Source organism: Ixodes scapularis, unplaced genomic scaffold (genome assembly GCF_016920785.2).
Source record: "Ixodes scapularis isolate PalLabHiFi unplaced genomic scaffold, ASM1692078v2 PGA_scaffold0__279_contigs__length_252992795, whole genome shotgun sequence".
Classification (NCBI taxonomy): Eukaryota; Metazoa; Arthropoda; class Arachnida; order Ixodida; family Ixodidae; genus Ixodes; species Ixodes scapularis.
The window spans coordinates 3549931-3567029 of record NW_024609835.1 but is presented as its reverse complement, the minus strand read 5'-3'; the positions used below and the strand labels follow the sequence as shown (position 1 = coordinate 3567029).

The 17099-nt window shown below is 46.9% G+C and overlaps 2 non-coding genes across 2 annotated transcripts; one reads left to right on the top strand and one right to left on the bottom strand.

The window, feature by feature from the left end:
• Positions 1–6004: 6004 nt before the first annotated feature.
• Trnat-agu lies at positions 6005–6077 on the bottom strand. Its single transcript has one exon. It is a non-coding gene; the product is annotated as a tRNA-Thr (tRNA).
• Positions 6078–6332: 255 nt separating this feature from the next.
• Trnat-agu lies at positions 6333–6405 on the top strand. The gene has a single exon. It is a non-coding gene; the product is annotated as a tRNA-Thr (tRNA).
• Positions 6406–17099: the final 10694 nt, after the last annotated feature.

The window sequence follows — 17099 nt, the reverse complement described above, 5'->3', positions numbered from 1 at the left end:
AAACTGACCACATGGCTCTCTCCTGGCTCAAAGGACTTCAAAACTCTTCAGGACGACTCGCTCGATAACCCTTTCGCTCCAGCGCTACAAATACACAATCGAGTACAAGCGTAGAGTGGCTAACCACGTTGCAGATGCGTTGTCTCGTGCTCCACTTCCCTGGCAGGAAATGCAGGTGATCCCAACTTGGTGGCACTGGCCAATGCGGCGCCCATCACACCAGAGTCGCGGTGGGGAACCCTGGTGAGCAGAGAGGAGCTCCGAGCGGCCCAGCCGTCCGATGGACTTTGTCAGAAGGTGATGCACCAGCTGGCAGAAGAAAACTCGGCCGACGCTGGGAATCCCAGAGACTTGGACTCATACCTGCTTAGCAGCGACGGCATCCTGCTGCGATACATCCCTCAGGCGGACGATGGGTCCAGCGGCCCGCCATTCCGGACTGTAATACCACGTAAACTGCGTAATTCATTTATAAGATATATGCGTGATCCCGCCTTGGCAGGCCACAGCAGTGGGAGAAAAACTTACGAAAAGTTGTCCCAAATTGCAACGTGGCCAGGTATCAGGCAGGATGTGATGTGGTACACACGTAGCTGCCCGGTTTGTCAGAAGGCGAAACCCCGAGGTGGCCAACCACCAGGTTTAATGCAGTCGTTCGAAAGCAAGTACCCCTGGGAGTGTGTTGCCTGCGACGTTGTCGGTTCCTTTCCCCGTAGTCCACGCAGCAATTAGTATTTCCTAGTTGTGACCGACCATTTCACAAAGGAGGTCGAAATGTTCCCTTTGCACCAACTAGACTCAAGGAAAATCTGGGACTGTCTTCTCGAGACGTCCGCGCGCTTTGAATTTGCCGCAACGCTTATTAGAGACAACGCTTCTTATTTTGTTATCAAGGTGTTCGTGGATGCGTGTAAGGCGCTAGGCATACGGCACAAACGGACTTCGCCACACCACCCACAGGCGAATATCACGGAAAGAGTGAACCGTAACCTGAAGCAGATGCTTGTATCGCATACAGACCGACACAAAAACTGGGACGCGAAATTGGCAGAAATGGCATTCGCTACCCGCACAACAATCAACCGGTCCACGGGTTTCAGCCCGGCCAAACTTAACTTTGGGAAAAAGCTCGTGTTTCCCCTAATAAACGGCCTCCTTTGCACAGATCCTGCAAGCATGCAGCGCACAACCACGCAGTTCGCAGAAGATCTCCGGAAGCGTTTCGCGGAGAACCTGCGTGAAGCTTGAGAGAGCCTCGACGTCTCGAGACTGCAGCAGGCAAACCAGTACAACAATGGGAGGCGAAATTTTCAGTTCAAGGTAGGAGATCTGGTACTGAGGCGAACTCATCCGCTGAGTGATGCTGCTAGAGGCTTCACGGCCTCTTTAGCTAAGAGGTGGGATGGCCCCTGCCGTGTTAGTAGGAAGCTCTCCAAACTGTCTTATGAGCTGGTGCATTGTGAATCTCGTGAAGTGTGCGGGTCTATTCATGTCGCCGACCTAAGAGCTTTCTATGAACCCGAGGAGGTAGATGTGTCACAGCTTCCCGGTGACGTCTATCCGGACCAGCTCTCGGAAGATTCTACACTGTCTCTACCGCGGTACAACTTGAGACGGCGGAGAAAACGATCGGAAGTAGCGGGAGCTCTTAAGTGCATCATGTTCATGCACTCTTCGGTGTTTTTTCTTTTGGGGGGGGGGGGGGGGGGAGAGAGAAAGTGGCCGCGCTCCCGCATGCACAGTAGGGCATGAATCTTTCGCGTGCGCGGCCACTTATTCCTACCGCGCCATGGCCTCATGTTGTTTTTAATTTCAGTTCCTCGTGCCAGACAGCGGCGACACAGCTCCCATCATCAGGCTACCCCCCCCCCCCCCCCCCCCACACAGCTGCATCGGTACTGTCCGGAAGTACTGACGTCGGACCCGTGCTCGCCCATCTGAGAAGACCCTTGTTGACCCAGAAGGAAGCCCCCCCCCCCCCCCCCCCCCCCCCCCCCCCCCCAACACCATCTAAGGCGTCCTCTGTTTTCATTTTTGGAAGGGGGGAGATGTGTGGGCAACCGGGCGATTCCAAGCGGTTGGCCCAGGCTGCCCCTCCGACAATCATGAGTGGTCATCTTGACCACGAGGGGGCCAAGGGCAACTGGCCACGCGAGCGGCGCTCCGCCGCTGGTAAAAGGCCGCCGCAGCGAATGCGCGGGGGCTGTTGGGATCGCGGCGCAGGCGATAGAGGTCATTAAATGCTTACGTGTTGTTGAACCGGTGTGCTGTGTCATTCTCCGAGACGGGTAGCAGCAAAGGGAAATCCCACAACCTTTAAACGCGTCAGTTTTAAAATAGCAAGGGTTTTACTTTCGCTGGAAGTTCATGCGCTTATAAGACGAGGACAAAGAAGAATACGCAACAGAGGATGCTCTGATCTGTGTACCTATGTGCGACCATGTTTGCGATGTTGGCGTTTTGGTGCGAATAAGTTCCGAGATCAGGCAAGTACAGTATTTAGCAGTTAGTTCATTGAAGGATGTTTCGTCGACAAATCGTTTCATCGACACGTGATGTTTCATTAACAGATTCTTCCATCGACAGATCGTTTCATCGGCAGATTTTTACATCGACAAGTCGTTTCATCGACATCTTGGATTAGCTTTGGTTTTTCTAATAAGCTTCTTGAGACTTTCGCCGCGAAGCGGCGCGCAGGGATCGGTCAGAAGGGTTAACATATTTCTAGTGAGCCGCCGCAGACTGTTGCCGCGAAGCGGCGTGAACGCAGATTGGGGGGGTTAATGCGCACCCCAGTGATGCACTTGTGAGGAAATGTCCCTACAGCGTGCAATTCGCGTAACGAGTGTCCATGGAACGCTCGTGTCGACAGCACGTGTGCCGATAAAACGTGTGTCCTTGAAAAGCTGTCCAAAAAACATAATTCCATGAAACGAATTTCGACGAAATGATAGGAACCCTACTAAAAGAGTATCTACGCTATACACTTATCTACCCTATACTCTTAGAAAAAAGTGTATATATTGTCTTCCCTAAAGGGAGAAACCCATTTGTGACCAATGTTCCTTCAGAAATTAAGACATTTTCGTCCTGAAAGCAGGGGAGCAAAGTTCCTTCGTCGCCTGCATCCCATTATGGCGGCTGGAATCGAGCAAATCAAGATAAATAAGGCTTGACGAGGACGCTACGTCTCTTGTACGGTATGAGAGGAGCAGCAAAGAAGAGCGTAACACGAGCTTCCCGCGAACTGTGTTTATTTCCGAAGCCGGCTTCTTTCCGCAGGTAAAGAGACTTCCGTTTCAAAAGCAGTTACTCAGACTTATCGTCGTCAGCACTTTGATGTTAAACGGAGACTACCGATACCCAGTTACTAGGAGGACTTTACGTCTTACCTTTGCTATTCCTCGAGTCACAATTCCTTTATCGCGAAGCGTGAAAGAAGGTTAAATATCTTGTCACCAGATGGCAGGGTCAAGCAGAGTAATTGCAAGCAGCTAGGCTAGGTGGCGCTAGGTACCGCCCAAATCATGTTCTACAAAAAATCTTTTCATTTGCTTACGCCACCATTGCGCTTCGGGATCTTCGGGAACCTTTATTATACACATATGTAGACACATAACACATACTGCAAGCATCAGCTGAACATACATTGAGAGCATACACATACACGGCAGATACAAACATCAATGCAACAGCGCACTAATCCGATCACTACTTCCGAGCTCTTCGTTTCCGTTATTTATACTGGTCATTTTGAACGTACAAAATTTCTCGGTCACCGCCTAAGCAATAAAAAAATATTCCCAGCATGTTGATTTTTTCCAGTAATGTCGTGCCCCTGAGAGTGTTTTGAACGGCTCAGGGAATAAATTTCTTAGTAAAAAGGAAACGCTCATGCCGTATTTATATGAAAGCCAATAATAATATAAGCTGCTAGCTCCCCTGTTGTTCCAAGCCATGTTTTTGCTTCCCCGCACGGCCAGTTTTTGTGTTGTAGTATTTGTTTTCTATTTGTGCTGTTCGCGCACGGCTGCAATTGTTTTGAGTTAATCTCTGTAGAGCGGATATGCACTCAGCTGGAAGTGATGCTTCACGGGCAGAGAATTCGCTTTTCGATCAACTTCATGGAGTCAAACTCGCGACTTGCTGCATGTGTTAAGTGTACGGGGCTATGCCATGGTAAGCTCGAAAATCTCTACCGCGCATCCCAACGGGCCACTTGGAAGGCAGTTTCTGCCGGCAATGTAGTAGATTTAAACAGCAAAATAGAAGATAGCTTTTTTCAATTTATCTGTCCTCCTTTTTAATGCAAGAATTCCAAACTGTAAAAACGTACTTTCCGTCATATTTCCATACTGTTCATTCCTTTCCCCAGAGGGTAATCGCTTTGGGGTTGCAGACAACAGGATATCGCAGACGGCAGTTACATTCGCCACTGTACGATAGGACCTACGGTTCAGACCAGCGTTCCAACATGAATAACCACAGGTCGATCGATTGCACCGTAATCCCTCAGGCTGTCTTACAATCTTGAATGCAAAGCAGTATGTCAACCTGCGACACCCCCGCCCCCTCTGATCACGGCCCGACCCGCGGCATCAATACCGGATAGTTTGCGTCATGTCATCTTGTTGTTACACCACTGATACGCGAACACACGGTCATATCGGCGATAATTCCAGTCTTCCGTTCACAACACACAACACTGCCATCGCGATGTTGCTGCTATGTTGCTGACACGCACAAATACGGAACCACGTTGACTGCCGGTTGGCACTCGTCATCGGGAAGCAGAACTGAACTCGGCACAGGAGGCAACCAAGCACCCGGCAGAAAAACCTGCCGTTCATCGACGCAGTTTTTGCGATTTCCATAACGCCGTCAACGTCGACATTCCGTGTGATCCGCGTCGTTCCGGGTGGGTTCCGCTATCTGGAGACGGCATCTTAGCCCAGTGTACGTAGCGCTGCTGGCACTGCTCCAAAACTTCGCTCTTTCTAACGCCTTGATAAAATTAGTAGCAAAAACATCAATGCAACCGAAATGTTCTGCACGTTTGGACTGGGAGTCGGAATTACAGGAGGCCTTCGCTCCCGCTGAAGCACAATCAACACAACATGTATTAAATAACACGCGATGTGCTCGAAAAACGAAACTGTAAGAAAATGAGGTTGGAGGGCGGAACCTTTTTCTCGTTTGCCTGGAAAAGGAAAAATACAAATCGTTCTTTGCTTCTTCTCGTGTCCGCTTGGGGCCGCGTCAGTAGAAGGGAGAGAAACCCACCATTGCTACTTTTTTCCTCCTTTTTCCTTAGGGTGTAGAGTTCCCAGAGACAGCGCGGTCACTGCATCGCTCGCACTACTTATTTTACTTCACGAAACTTTAGCGGTATTTATTCGCCAGCGTCCTGTTCTTCAAAACTTGCTCCAATAAAAAAAAAAAAAAAAAAATGCACCGACTAATGCTCAATGTGCCTTGAAGCATGGCTGCTCTGGGCATTTTGATTCGTTTTCTTTGGCCCTCCTGCAGATTTTATGTAGCAACAAAATGTTATCCAACTTACTCTTTTTATTTTCTCGCGACCCACGTGTCTTTATAAAGATGTCTTAAGGGGTGAGTTGGGTAAGGCAGGGCATAAACAGCACAAATATTTCCAAATCGTTGACGTTTTCTTGTTTATTACGAATTGAGAAAAAAAAACTGTATGAAACACTTCTTTGAAGTCTTGATAATGCGGTTAATAAAATGACAAGACTCCAGTCAGTAGAAGTTTAAAATATCTATTGATAATAAAAAAAGTAAAACATGTCTCATTTCGCCTTGACCCAATGATCATAACGAGACAACTAGTGGGGTAATGATTATAATGCAATCAAATGCAAAGGTGCAAGCGAGCTGGACAAGAATGACGAAAATAATCCCTGGAGAAGGGGAACAAGAGGGACAAAGGACAAACATAAATCTGCATACACAGCTAGATGACTGGTGAGCGACCGAAAAAATCCGCCTGGTCCGGGTATCGAACCCGGGACCGCTCCATTACTGGTGGAGCGCCCTACCAACTGAGCTAACCAGGGGTTAGACGTAATTAAAGCAAACGGGTTTTATCAGCTGCCACCAGTCTAACACCAACAAAGGTGAAGCTTCCAATTTAAGGTTATGATTATAATGCAATTAAATGCAAATGTGCAAGCGAGCTGGACAAAAATGACGAAAATAATCCCTGGAGGAGGGGAACAAGAGGGACAGAGGACAAACATAAATCTCCAAACACAGCTAGGTGTTAGACTGGTGGCAGCTGATAAAACCCGTTTGCTCTACTGACGTCTAACCCCTGGTTAGCTCAGTTGGTAGAGCGCTCCACCAGTAATGGAGGGGTCCCGGGTTCGATACCCGGACCAGGCAGATTTTTTCGGTCGCTCACCAGTCACCTAGCTGTGTTTGGAGAATTATGTTTGTCCTTTGTCCCTCTTGTTCCCCTTCTCCAGGGATTATTTTGACATTCTTGTCCAGCTCGCTTGTACCTTTTCATTTAATTGCATTATAATCATAACCTTAAATTGCAAGCTTCACCCTTTTTGGTGTTAGACTGGTGGCAGCTGATAAAACCCGTTTGCTCTACTGACGTCAAATCCCTGGTTAGCTCAGTTAGTAGAGCGCTCCACCTGTAGTGGAGGGGCCCCGGGTTCGATACCCGTACCAGGCGGATTTTTTCGGTCGCTCACCAGTCACCTAGCTGTGTTTAAAGATTTATGTCTGTCCTTTGTCCCTCTTGTTCCCCTTCTTCAGGGATTATTTTCGTCATAGTGGGGTAACATGAAACACCCTCTCAATAAAAGACAGCTCTGTGTTTGTCCTCGGAATATTTGAAGTATATTCATTGGGCGCCTACGCAATCTTTGTGAGCCCATTCTTCGGACACCGTGAATTGGTTCCACACAAAAAAGGCCCGTTTTTGCATCACAGTTTTTTTTTTTTTACACACTAATTAAGGCCAGTCACATTTGGCGCTCATTGCGCGACTTGAAGAACGCTCCAGCTTTACCAGCTTACTGAGTAAACGAAGAATTTGCATACTATTTTCTTCACCCTGGTTAATGTTCCTCCTCGGTTTCATCAATTTCACAGTAGGTGTAAACTTGCCTTTGCACACACCTATATGTGCTCTAAAAAAGGAACTTCTCCTTACGCACAATATGTTCGACGAGCTCCTTTTCTTGGTGTTCGAAAAGAACTCATCGTTTCGATCCTAATAAACGTTTATATTGCTTTACATAATTACATTCGTTCAGTTTTATTGCATGCCTTGAGAATGCATCCTTAGATACACCAAATGATTCAGTTGTAGTTGCATCGCGGATAGACTTACGCTGCTAATGCACACCTTCAAGTTGTTTCTTCGTGTTATTTTTGCATCATGAAGCATACTTTTTTTATGTCCGGACCATCCCAAACAGCATGGAAAAAGAACTATTGCTCGGGAGCAAGCACATAATCCGTCAGAACTCAGTTTACGCCTGTTGATAGCGACATTATCACGTTTTCATGTTACATATACTCTTATTTAAACACTTTTATCGCCACAAGAATCAGAATTCGGAGCGATAACGTTTCGTCCACGGTTAGCTAGCTTATTTTAGTGCAGTAACTTTTCGTAACTCAGCTGCAACACGCCTCCAGAAGAACGCAAGTGAAGAATTTGACGACATCTTTACACCTCGTCAATCCACGAACAATTACTGCGCTTTTCGTTCGCCAGCGTCGTTCTCTGAATCGTAGCAGAATTTTTATGAAGTAAAACTTACAGGTGCTGGCACATGTCGGCAAGGTATTAGGTTCATCACATTGCAAGGTTTTTAGAGAGATGGCGCTAGCTTAAAACGTCGCACTTTGCCCCGCCTTACCTTACGCGTTTTGACTTTCAGGACGATAGTGCCTCTTTAGCACATGTCCTGTGTGTGAGTATTACTGAAGCTGCATATTTTCTTATTTTTTTTATTTTTCCATTTGAGCATTGTTGGAACAGCCCTTCTTCTGATATAACATATGAGTACTTAAAGGGCAACTCCGGCCAAAACTCAATGTGAAATAAATTACTGGTATCGCTGTAGTGACACAAAATACGACCCCAGCCAAAATATTACGTCCGTGGGACGCCGCATTCTCAACTAATGCCGATAAAAAAATGCGACCCGCCGCGAGCCGCTGCTCCTTAGCGGGCGGCCAGCGGGTTGCCGATCGCTAAAGCAACATTGGGCCGTGACGTCCGTATCGTTCTCTTTTTTTTTCCTCCGGCCCGGGCGTTGCGCGGAGTGTGCTTTTTTGAGGCGCTACCAACGCTTCTTCGGCTTGTAATTGGCGTGTTTAGCCGTTGCTTTTATCTGTAGCCCGTGTAGCTTCGGTATAGCCTTTTGTTTATTTGCTTGAGAGGACTCCAAGACTCGTTTTATCGAGCAACTCGGTGGGCCCAAGACTGCCCAGCTGTTCCTCGAAAGATGCCGAGTGCAACTTGTAGCGCTGTGGGCTGCTCACACAACCCGCTGCGCAACCCGGAGGTGCTTTTTTCACAAGTTTCCAACGGACCAGAAATTGGAGAAGGTGTGGGTGAACGCTGTTTGACGAGTGGACTTTGGACTCCGGCTTTTACGCGCCCGAGGAAAAAAAAAAACACAAAAAAAAAGACGTGTACAGCCCAGCACACATGTGTTCAGGCGCCGCGGCCCACGACGACGAGCCTCAAAACTTCGTGTCTGAGACTGACCCTTAGCGAAAAAGCGAGAGGGCCCCCAGTACTGTGCGTCACTGGCAGCGCGGCGTAGAGCAACGTTGCTCCATCGACGAAGCCCCGATGACAATTTAGCACTAGCAACGAGTACGGAAGACCGTATGCACGGCAACAACCGCCGAGTATGGCACCGAACGAGTTCACTCGTTTTCCAGTCGCTAACTTCTGGGTTTACGAGCGACGAGTACGGCATAGCGCATGCACGGCGGCGGTCGCCGAGTACGGCACCGAACGAGTTCACGGGTTTTCCAGTCGCTAGCTTTTGGGTATACGCACTAACTCTTGCTACATATGCTGGATAACTATCACGTATACAGAATTAAAATAAAATTAGCTTACTTCCTATCTTTAGACGGCTAGCGCAACAGAGTTAGGTGCCGCTCGGCCCGCCTACTCGTTCAACGGGAACGATCCTGACGTCACGTTCAGATTGCGGCAAATTTCCAGTGTTGCCGGGGCCTCGAGCGGCTAGTTTCGATTTTGTTGGTGGCGCCCCAAACAAAACTTTGAGGCGTCATATCTTTATAACTACGCACAATAACGAGAAAAAAAATTACACCTTGCACTTCAGGGACGCTGACTGCACTAAAAACTGTCATAATCCCAAAATCGAAAGTATGGACCGGAGTTGCCCTTTAAACGGGCTGTTTGAAGGGTCTCACTACTTGCGACATTAGAAATATAATAAGAAATCTATAGGCGTAAATTTAGAAATTTATATAGTAAAACTACGGTTTTAAACTCGTTTTTGTTTTTTTATGAGAAACTCTTACAAAACCGACGATAGCAGTTCAGCGTGTTTGTGGCCTAGCCCACTCTGGACACGCTCGCGGTGGGCTCTGAACGTTTGTCAGACACCCTAACATACAGCAAAAAAAGACTAAGTACAGAAACCTTACGGCAGTACGTGCCATATGCAGAAATTTAGTGGTGATTAAACAGATCTACAGTTCGTGCCCACTTATAAGTTATACAAAACGTTTTGACTAACGAAAGTAATGATGCAGTTCTATACCATTGCTTGGGTAAAGATAAGGTACATTATATTTTATATATGACAAATTGCAATTAGTATGTTGACAACAAGGGTGGAAAGTTGGGCCAGCTGGTGATCCATAATGATTAAAAAGCGCAGCGACACATGGACAAAGAATGTAGACAGAGACACAGTCCTAACTTACAACTGAACTTTATTTCCGTTGTCACATAGTATTTGTAACCGGTGTAAACGAAAAACAAGCCAAGGAATAAACACAATTAAACACCGTAAAAAGGTTAAAATAATGTTATATCACTCATCGACAGCTACACAAACTGCTCTCCCTCGGTCGAGAAACCGTAGTACTTTATCTGTCAATGACACAGAGGGAGTGCTCCCGCACAACAGCCCCAATCTACCAATTTCTTGGGCCTTGAGTATCTCCCGCTTAATCTTGTCTCTGTATTTGTTTAGTACGTTACTGTCAGTAAAAAGTGAAAGCCGTTTACAAATCCCTGTAACGCCGAATTGGAGCGCAGCTCTTGAGGAGGAGGAGTGAAGGGTACTGAGGGGAGGGTAGACCCCTCCTCCTCCCCTCATTCTTTAATATGCTCCGGGGGGGCGGTCACGTGACCTCGGGGGGGGGGGGTGTCACGTGACTTCGGGGAGGGGGGTCACGTGACCTCGGGGGGTCACGTGACCTCAGAGGGGTGACGTGACCTGGGGGTCACGTGGGGGTCACCTTGGGGTCACGTGACCTTGAGATGACCTTGGGAGGGGTCACGTGACCTTGGGGGTCACGTGACCTTGGGGAGAAGACCACGTGACCTCGGGGGTCACGTGACCTCAGATGGGTCACGTGACGCGGGTCACGTGACCTTCAAAGGGTCACGTGGGGTCTTGGGGTCACGTGACCTTGACCTTGGGAGGGGTCACGTGACCTCGAGGGGTCACGTGACCTTGGGAGTCACGTGGGGTCACGTGACCTTGAGATGACCTTGGGAGGGGTCACGTGACCTGGAGGGGTCACGTGACCTTGGGGGTCACGTGACCTTGGGATGACCTTGGTTACGCCGACGGCGACGGCGACGCCGCTCAAGCCGGGAACGGGCCCCTAAGAGCTGCGCTCTAAAATGGGGGCGCAACTACAACCTTTATATACAATGAGATGCCCTGATATGACCGTATGTACGTGGTAGCTATATTCCCTCAAACGTTCATACAGGCAGCGGCCTGTATGCCCTAAATATTTACGGTCGCACGACAACGGGACGGAGTACACGACCCTTTGCACGCACTATAAAAAGCAAGTTTTATGCTTCTTTGTGCATTCGCTTGTACCTATTGTCTCCTAATGAGAATTAACTTTCTTACACAGACTAGATAATTTTTCCAGGGCTGAGAGAGCTACTTTACTACTGAGTGCAAGCCCAATCTCTTAAGGTTGTTGGATACTTCATGCAGGTATGGTATGACTACCACTCTTTCTTTTTTCTTTATTTGTGGTTCCCTTTCCTCACAATTCTTGTTTTTATTTACTTTCTGAGGGTGCTCTTGGCCATCGCTGAGAAAACGGTTGTCGAATATTCCCCTGAATGAAGTCTTAAAGACTGATTATGGAAACTTTCGTCAATCATGTGTGTGCAGGACTTTTTAAGAGCGTCACCGAAGCCGAGGCTAATCATCCCCCTCTTCACCAGTTTGGAGTGCGCCGACGTGAATGGCAGGATTGGCTTGTTTCCTCTTGGCCCATAAAGCTAGCACACATGCTCCGGTTGAACTCAAGCTTGACGTCTAGGAACCTAATGAACCCCCCTACTGGCATCTCATGTGTTAGCATCAGAGGTTTCAGACACTCACTGAATGTGGGCAGGGTTTCTGGCGCCAATTTCTCCAAAACATTTCAGCTGCATTCCAAGAGGAACAAAAAATTATCTACAAACCTTAGAATGTTTACCTACTTTGAACCCTGAAGCCTACTAACCTGGATCAAGGGTCGACCGACAAATGTCACTCAGCACCGGCGAGATACATGGCTCCCCCCCCCCCCCCTCTTTTGAATAAAAGTGCCCTCATTCCACGTAGCCAGCGTGAATTTCAAATAAAATCCACAAATTCCAGAATACTACTTACACCGAGCCCGGCCTCATGTTGAAAAGCTACAATGCCTTGCTTATCAACCGTGTCTTCCACACAAGACAACAACTTATTTTGGGAAGTCGAATAATATAGGTCCTTAATCTGTAGCCGAAAAAACTGACTGACTCTTGCTAGGAAAAGCTTTCAAAGCGTCTATCACCCCATCCTAGATCCCAACCCGGAAGTAGCCATCAATTGTAAGAATATTCAACCTCGCTTGCAAAAAGACAGATAGAGACCTCTGCAAGTACCCCTTTCCGAGACTATAACTTTCAGTGGACAGCTTAACTTGTGTCTCAGCTGAAAGCACCATATTCAAACTCAGTTTTCTGTTCTTGTCAACGGCTAAGGCAAATTGTCCTAAGTATAGTATTTTGCTTATAGCCAGTGACTATTTTTTTTGCCACCTTTATGATGCATGATGACGTTACGTCATCACGCCTCAGGAAGGTGGATCCAATTGTGTCCAATGCCTTTGACATTTCCATACCTTTCGGTAACAGTACAAAACCGCCTTGTTTATTCTCTGGAACTAGCGACAAGCAATTGTTTTTTTAGGTAGTTTGCTGTACTCTTCAGGGGTAGCCTTTGCAGCGTGGGTTTGCATTGTAGCAAAACATTTGTGCCTTCTGAGATACATGTCTACATCAGATTCTGGGGCCCGTCCGGACACTTGCTTTACCAGTGACAAAAGTTTAGGTGGTGTCTTCTTAGGTTCGACAGCAAACTTCGGCCCAAGACCAAGGACCCGCTGTACCTTTTCTGGAAGGTTAAATTTTCCCAGTTTGTGGACAGCTCCCTCCACAGTTGGGGGCCACCTTGGCAGCCTGCTCGAAGAACCAGCAGGTTCCGCTGCCACAGAAATTTCATTGTAGCGTCCACCAAGCGAGAAAGTTCACGCCACTTTCCTTCGCCCCTGGATGAACCAGCCTCGCGAAGATGTAGGACACGAAGACACTCTCTGTACAGGCGCACCTGTCTCTGAGTTTGCGACCGTAGGATCCTCCAGACCTTCATACCGCGGAACCAAGAAGGCGTAATACCCCAGAGAATGTGTAGGACCACGAAGGGTAGCATCCTCCTATGGATGAAGAAGGTCAGGGTCCGAGCACGGCAGACAGTCATGGCGATGAGTCACGTTGGTAGATTGTAACTGCAGAGTGTCAGTACTCCGTCTGTGTCATTGAAGGATCAAGCACTGCGGTTTTTCGACCGAGGGAAGAGCAGTTTATGTTGTAGTCGATGAGCGATAGAACAATATTTTAGCCTCTTAACGGTGTGTATCTGTGCCTCTTCACCGACTTATTTGCTGTTGACGCCGGTTACATATACAAAATAACTACGGAAATAAAGTTCAGTTGTAAGTTAGCGCTGTGTCTCTGTCTATCCTTCCTGTTCGTGTCTCGTTGCGCTTTCTACTTATTATGTTGACGAGAATGTTGCTCCCTATTCATAAAGAGCACCAATGAAATAAAAAAAAAAACAAGCTGCACCTAACACTTCTGCCTATACTTTTTAGTGGAAGCTCGTAAATGGCAAGTCTGGCAATTTATGAAACTGTCATCGACATTGCTTCCCATTCTTTTGTTGTTAAATAAACGGCAAATGACTTATCGCATATATAAGAAGTTTATATTACTTTCTACAAATATTACAAGAAACTTCATGATTTTCCCATAAACCTCTTGCGGTTTATTTAATATGGAATTAATAACGCGAAGTAACTAAACGTAAAAAAAGGGAAGCGAGGTTTTTATAACTTTTGCTCTTTGATTATTTTTCTTATTTTAGGGTAAGGCGGGGCCAAGTGAGACATGAGGCAAAATGCGACATTTTGAACTTAGCGCCATCTATATGCGAACCTTGCAATTTGATCGACTTGATATTTTGCCGACATGTGCCAGCACTTGTCCGCTTTACTTCCTAAAAATTCGGTTACAATTGAGAGAAAGACGCTGGCGCGAACAAAAAGCGCAATTATTTTTCGTGGATTGACGAGCCGTCAAAATGTGGAGTAATTCTGCACTTGCGTTCTTCCGGAGGAGCGCAGCTGAGTTGGATAAAGCTACTGTAGCTCTGATTTTATCTTTCTGTTTCGTTATCTAACCTTGGACAAAATTTATAACTCCAGCTTTCGATTGGTATGACGATAAACTTTCTTAAATAGAGTGTACATGAGGGTAAATCGTCATAATACCGCTATCAACAAGCGTAATATAATTGTTCGCGGGTTCCATGTTTGCTTTCGAGTTACATTTTCTTTCCTATTGTTAAGGACGGTCCGGACATAGAAAATAATAACAACCAGGGTTTCATTATGCAAACATAATACGAGGAAAGCACTTGAACGTACGCACCGGCAGCGTCTGTCCATTCACGCTGCAGTCAAGGCCTTCGGTGGACCTAAGAATGCGCTTCGAGGGAGAGCCAGGAATCTCAACGAATGTAAAGAGCAAGTGTTTTATAAAAATCACTTAAGATCAAAACGACGAGTAATTTTCGAACAGCAAGAAAAAGAGCTCTTTGAACATATAGCATTTATGAAGAATTCACTTTTTGGGCTCACGTACAAGGGTGGGAAAATGATAGTTTACACCAATTGTGGCAGAAAGGAAACCGGGAAAGAAGAGTATCCAGAGTGAAGGAGGTAGTCTGCAGACTCTTTGTTCAGAGAATGAGCTAGTAAAGCGGAAATGTTCTGGAGACCGCGCAACGGGCACCAAATATGACTGACAATGCCTGGTGTGCACAAAACTATAGAGCAAAACAGCGTTCCGTTCTATATCGATCCAATGCGCGACGAGCGAAAAGAGGGCTCACAAAAAAGGCGTAAGGACCCACGGAGTACATATACTTGAAATGTTCCAAATGCGAAAACCGAAATATATTTTATTAATGCTAAAGCGTGAACTGTCCCATGGAGAGAGCCAACGTCCTCAGCCGCGCCAACCGGCAGACAAATTCGTGAAGCCGCAATCTGAGGCATTCCAGCTTTGAAGCCGCGCAAAAAGCCACGCAAAACGGCAATTAAATGAAGCCGAGGGAGGCCGCTGCACGTCAGTTTCAATCTGAGCCACCCCATGGCGCTGCGTGCCCGCGCGCCGGCAAAAGGAATCGGTTGGCGTGCTCGGGCGGCGGTACGGCCACCCGAACGCGCCAGCCGTTCCCTGCAGCCGTTCTGTCGGCGGCACGGAATCATGCACCGATGTTAGCGAGGCGCGGCAACTTCACGAGGACGCGCTCAAGAAATACATTCATACTTTCGCATTCACAACTCATAAGTGCTTAGGCGTACCTCAAGCCTTTTTTAGGCGGTGTCTCATTTTGCTTTACTTGCTGTCTCCTTTGTCCATGGTGATCGGCGCAAAAAGTGAGATGTATGACTGTTTAATATTACTGAGAATCTCGTAGTTCTGCTAACACGAGTCTAATAAATTTTACTGACCGTAATGTCAAGACGCCAGAAGAAGTGTCATAAGTATTTATCTCAATTCGCAATAAAAACAATAACGCAGAAGCGTTGTGCAACGTTTTGTCTCGTTTCGCGCCACCTTACTGTGACTGAGACGTTATTTTGTGTTAAAGCGTATATTACATGCTTCAACTTTTCTAAACAAAATGACAAATACACAACATCACTTGTTTATGCCTGAATGCTGGCTGCGTAAAGCCCCCATGCTTGCAGGCGGTGGAAGTGCATTGTGGTGTAATTACCACCCTATGTGAGAGACGGGTGCATGGTAAGAAGCGGCTAAAAGCAGTTCCTGACAAGGTATCTTTCATGCAATACGAGAAGTATTTGTTTATCGCATTTAATTGGGGTTTGGTCGTCAAATTCGAGATTTTTTCTGGGTCAGCCCAACTCGGACACATATATACGGCGACAAATAATTATGTTTGGTGTAAGAAGAACGCTAAATCAAACGACATAATTTAAAAAAAAAGAGCCGCGGGAAATAAACAATTTAATTCACTCCTCAAAACAAACTTATACGTGTATCAATTAGTACATCGTACAGATAGAAGCTCGTCGACAACGTACATCAAAAAAATAGTTACAGAAATAGGAGAGTAAGCTTTCGTAGTTGCTGGATAGTAAGTCGCACCTTTCTGCTGTTGTTTTAAAACCGAAATACAGTCCTAGATGTTTTTATTCGAAGTTAGCACATTTCTAGTAAACGTAATGAGTCCAGACTTGAAGGTAAACATGTTCGGCAGATATCTGCCGAACATGTAATGAGTCCAGATCGAGGCGCACTGAAAAATTGAAAACGCCATACCGTTTCGACCCTCTCAATTAATAAATTTACCTAAGTTTTTATGTTTGTCTGGTGACAGTCCTTGCGTAGTACCTTTGATTGAAACGCATCTTTATGCGAAAGTGCATTTTGATTCCTTAATGCACATATGTTGCCTGGGTTCTGAATATGCCAATATCACTGAATTCCCGACTATGGGAGTATCGTTGGGCTACCTACTGTTCTTTGTCACATTTTGTTTACTAGGGCATATTTTTCCATTTTTAAGGCGTTAGCATTAAAACTCGTTTTGACGAGAACCCGCCAGTATTTTTCATTTGTGAGTACCGGGGAGAGAGGACGAAGGAGGGGACGAGGGTGACGCGCGCGTCTCTCGGATTGATCCGAAGCGCTGACGTCAGCACGCGTCAACCTCACCCTTTCTCCCCGGCAATGACAAACTGACAGACACCGCTGGGGTTTCGTCAAAACGAGTCCTTGTGTTTTCGGTAAAGTCACGTTTACAGCTGGCGCGGAACCAGAGAGGAGGAGGCGCCGCGCAACACCTTATAGACACCAAAGCTGTAGTGCTGAATGAAATGGCGTAAGCACGGAAGGCCAACGATGGACACAGATTGGAAACAAGCGTGCGTCAGCGCTCGGCTTTGAGTCATGTTTGAGCCGAACGATGACTCAATGGTCTTGTCCGATCTGTGTCGAGCGATGGCCTCCTCTGATGACGCCATCTCATTCGGTACTATGTTTTGCTATCTAGGAGGTGTTGCGCCGCGACGAGGTGGAATGCTTGCGGGTTCAGTTTCCGCTCTACTGTCCCTGGTGGTTCTTCGCTCTGGGCTCTCGTAGTCGCGGTGCGTGGCCTGTGAAGTGTGGGTTTGTGATTAAAACGATGAATGCGGTTCCCTCCACCAGGGATATGGATGAGGTTCCTTCTAGGCAT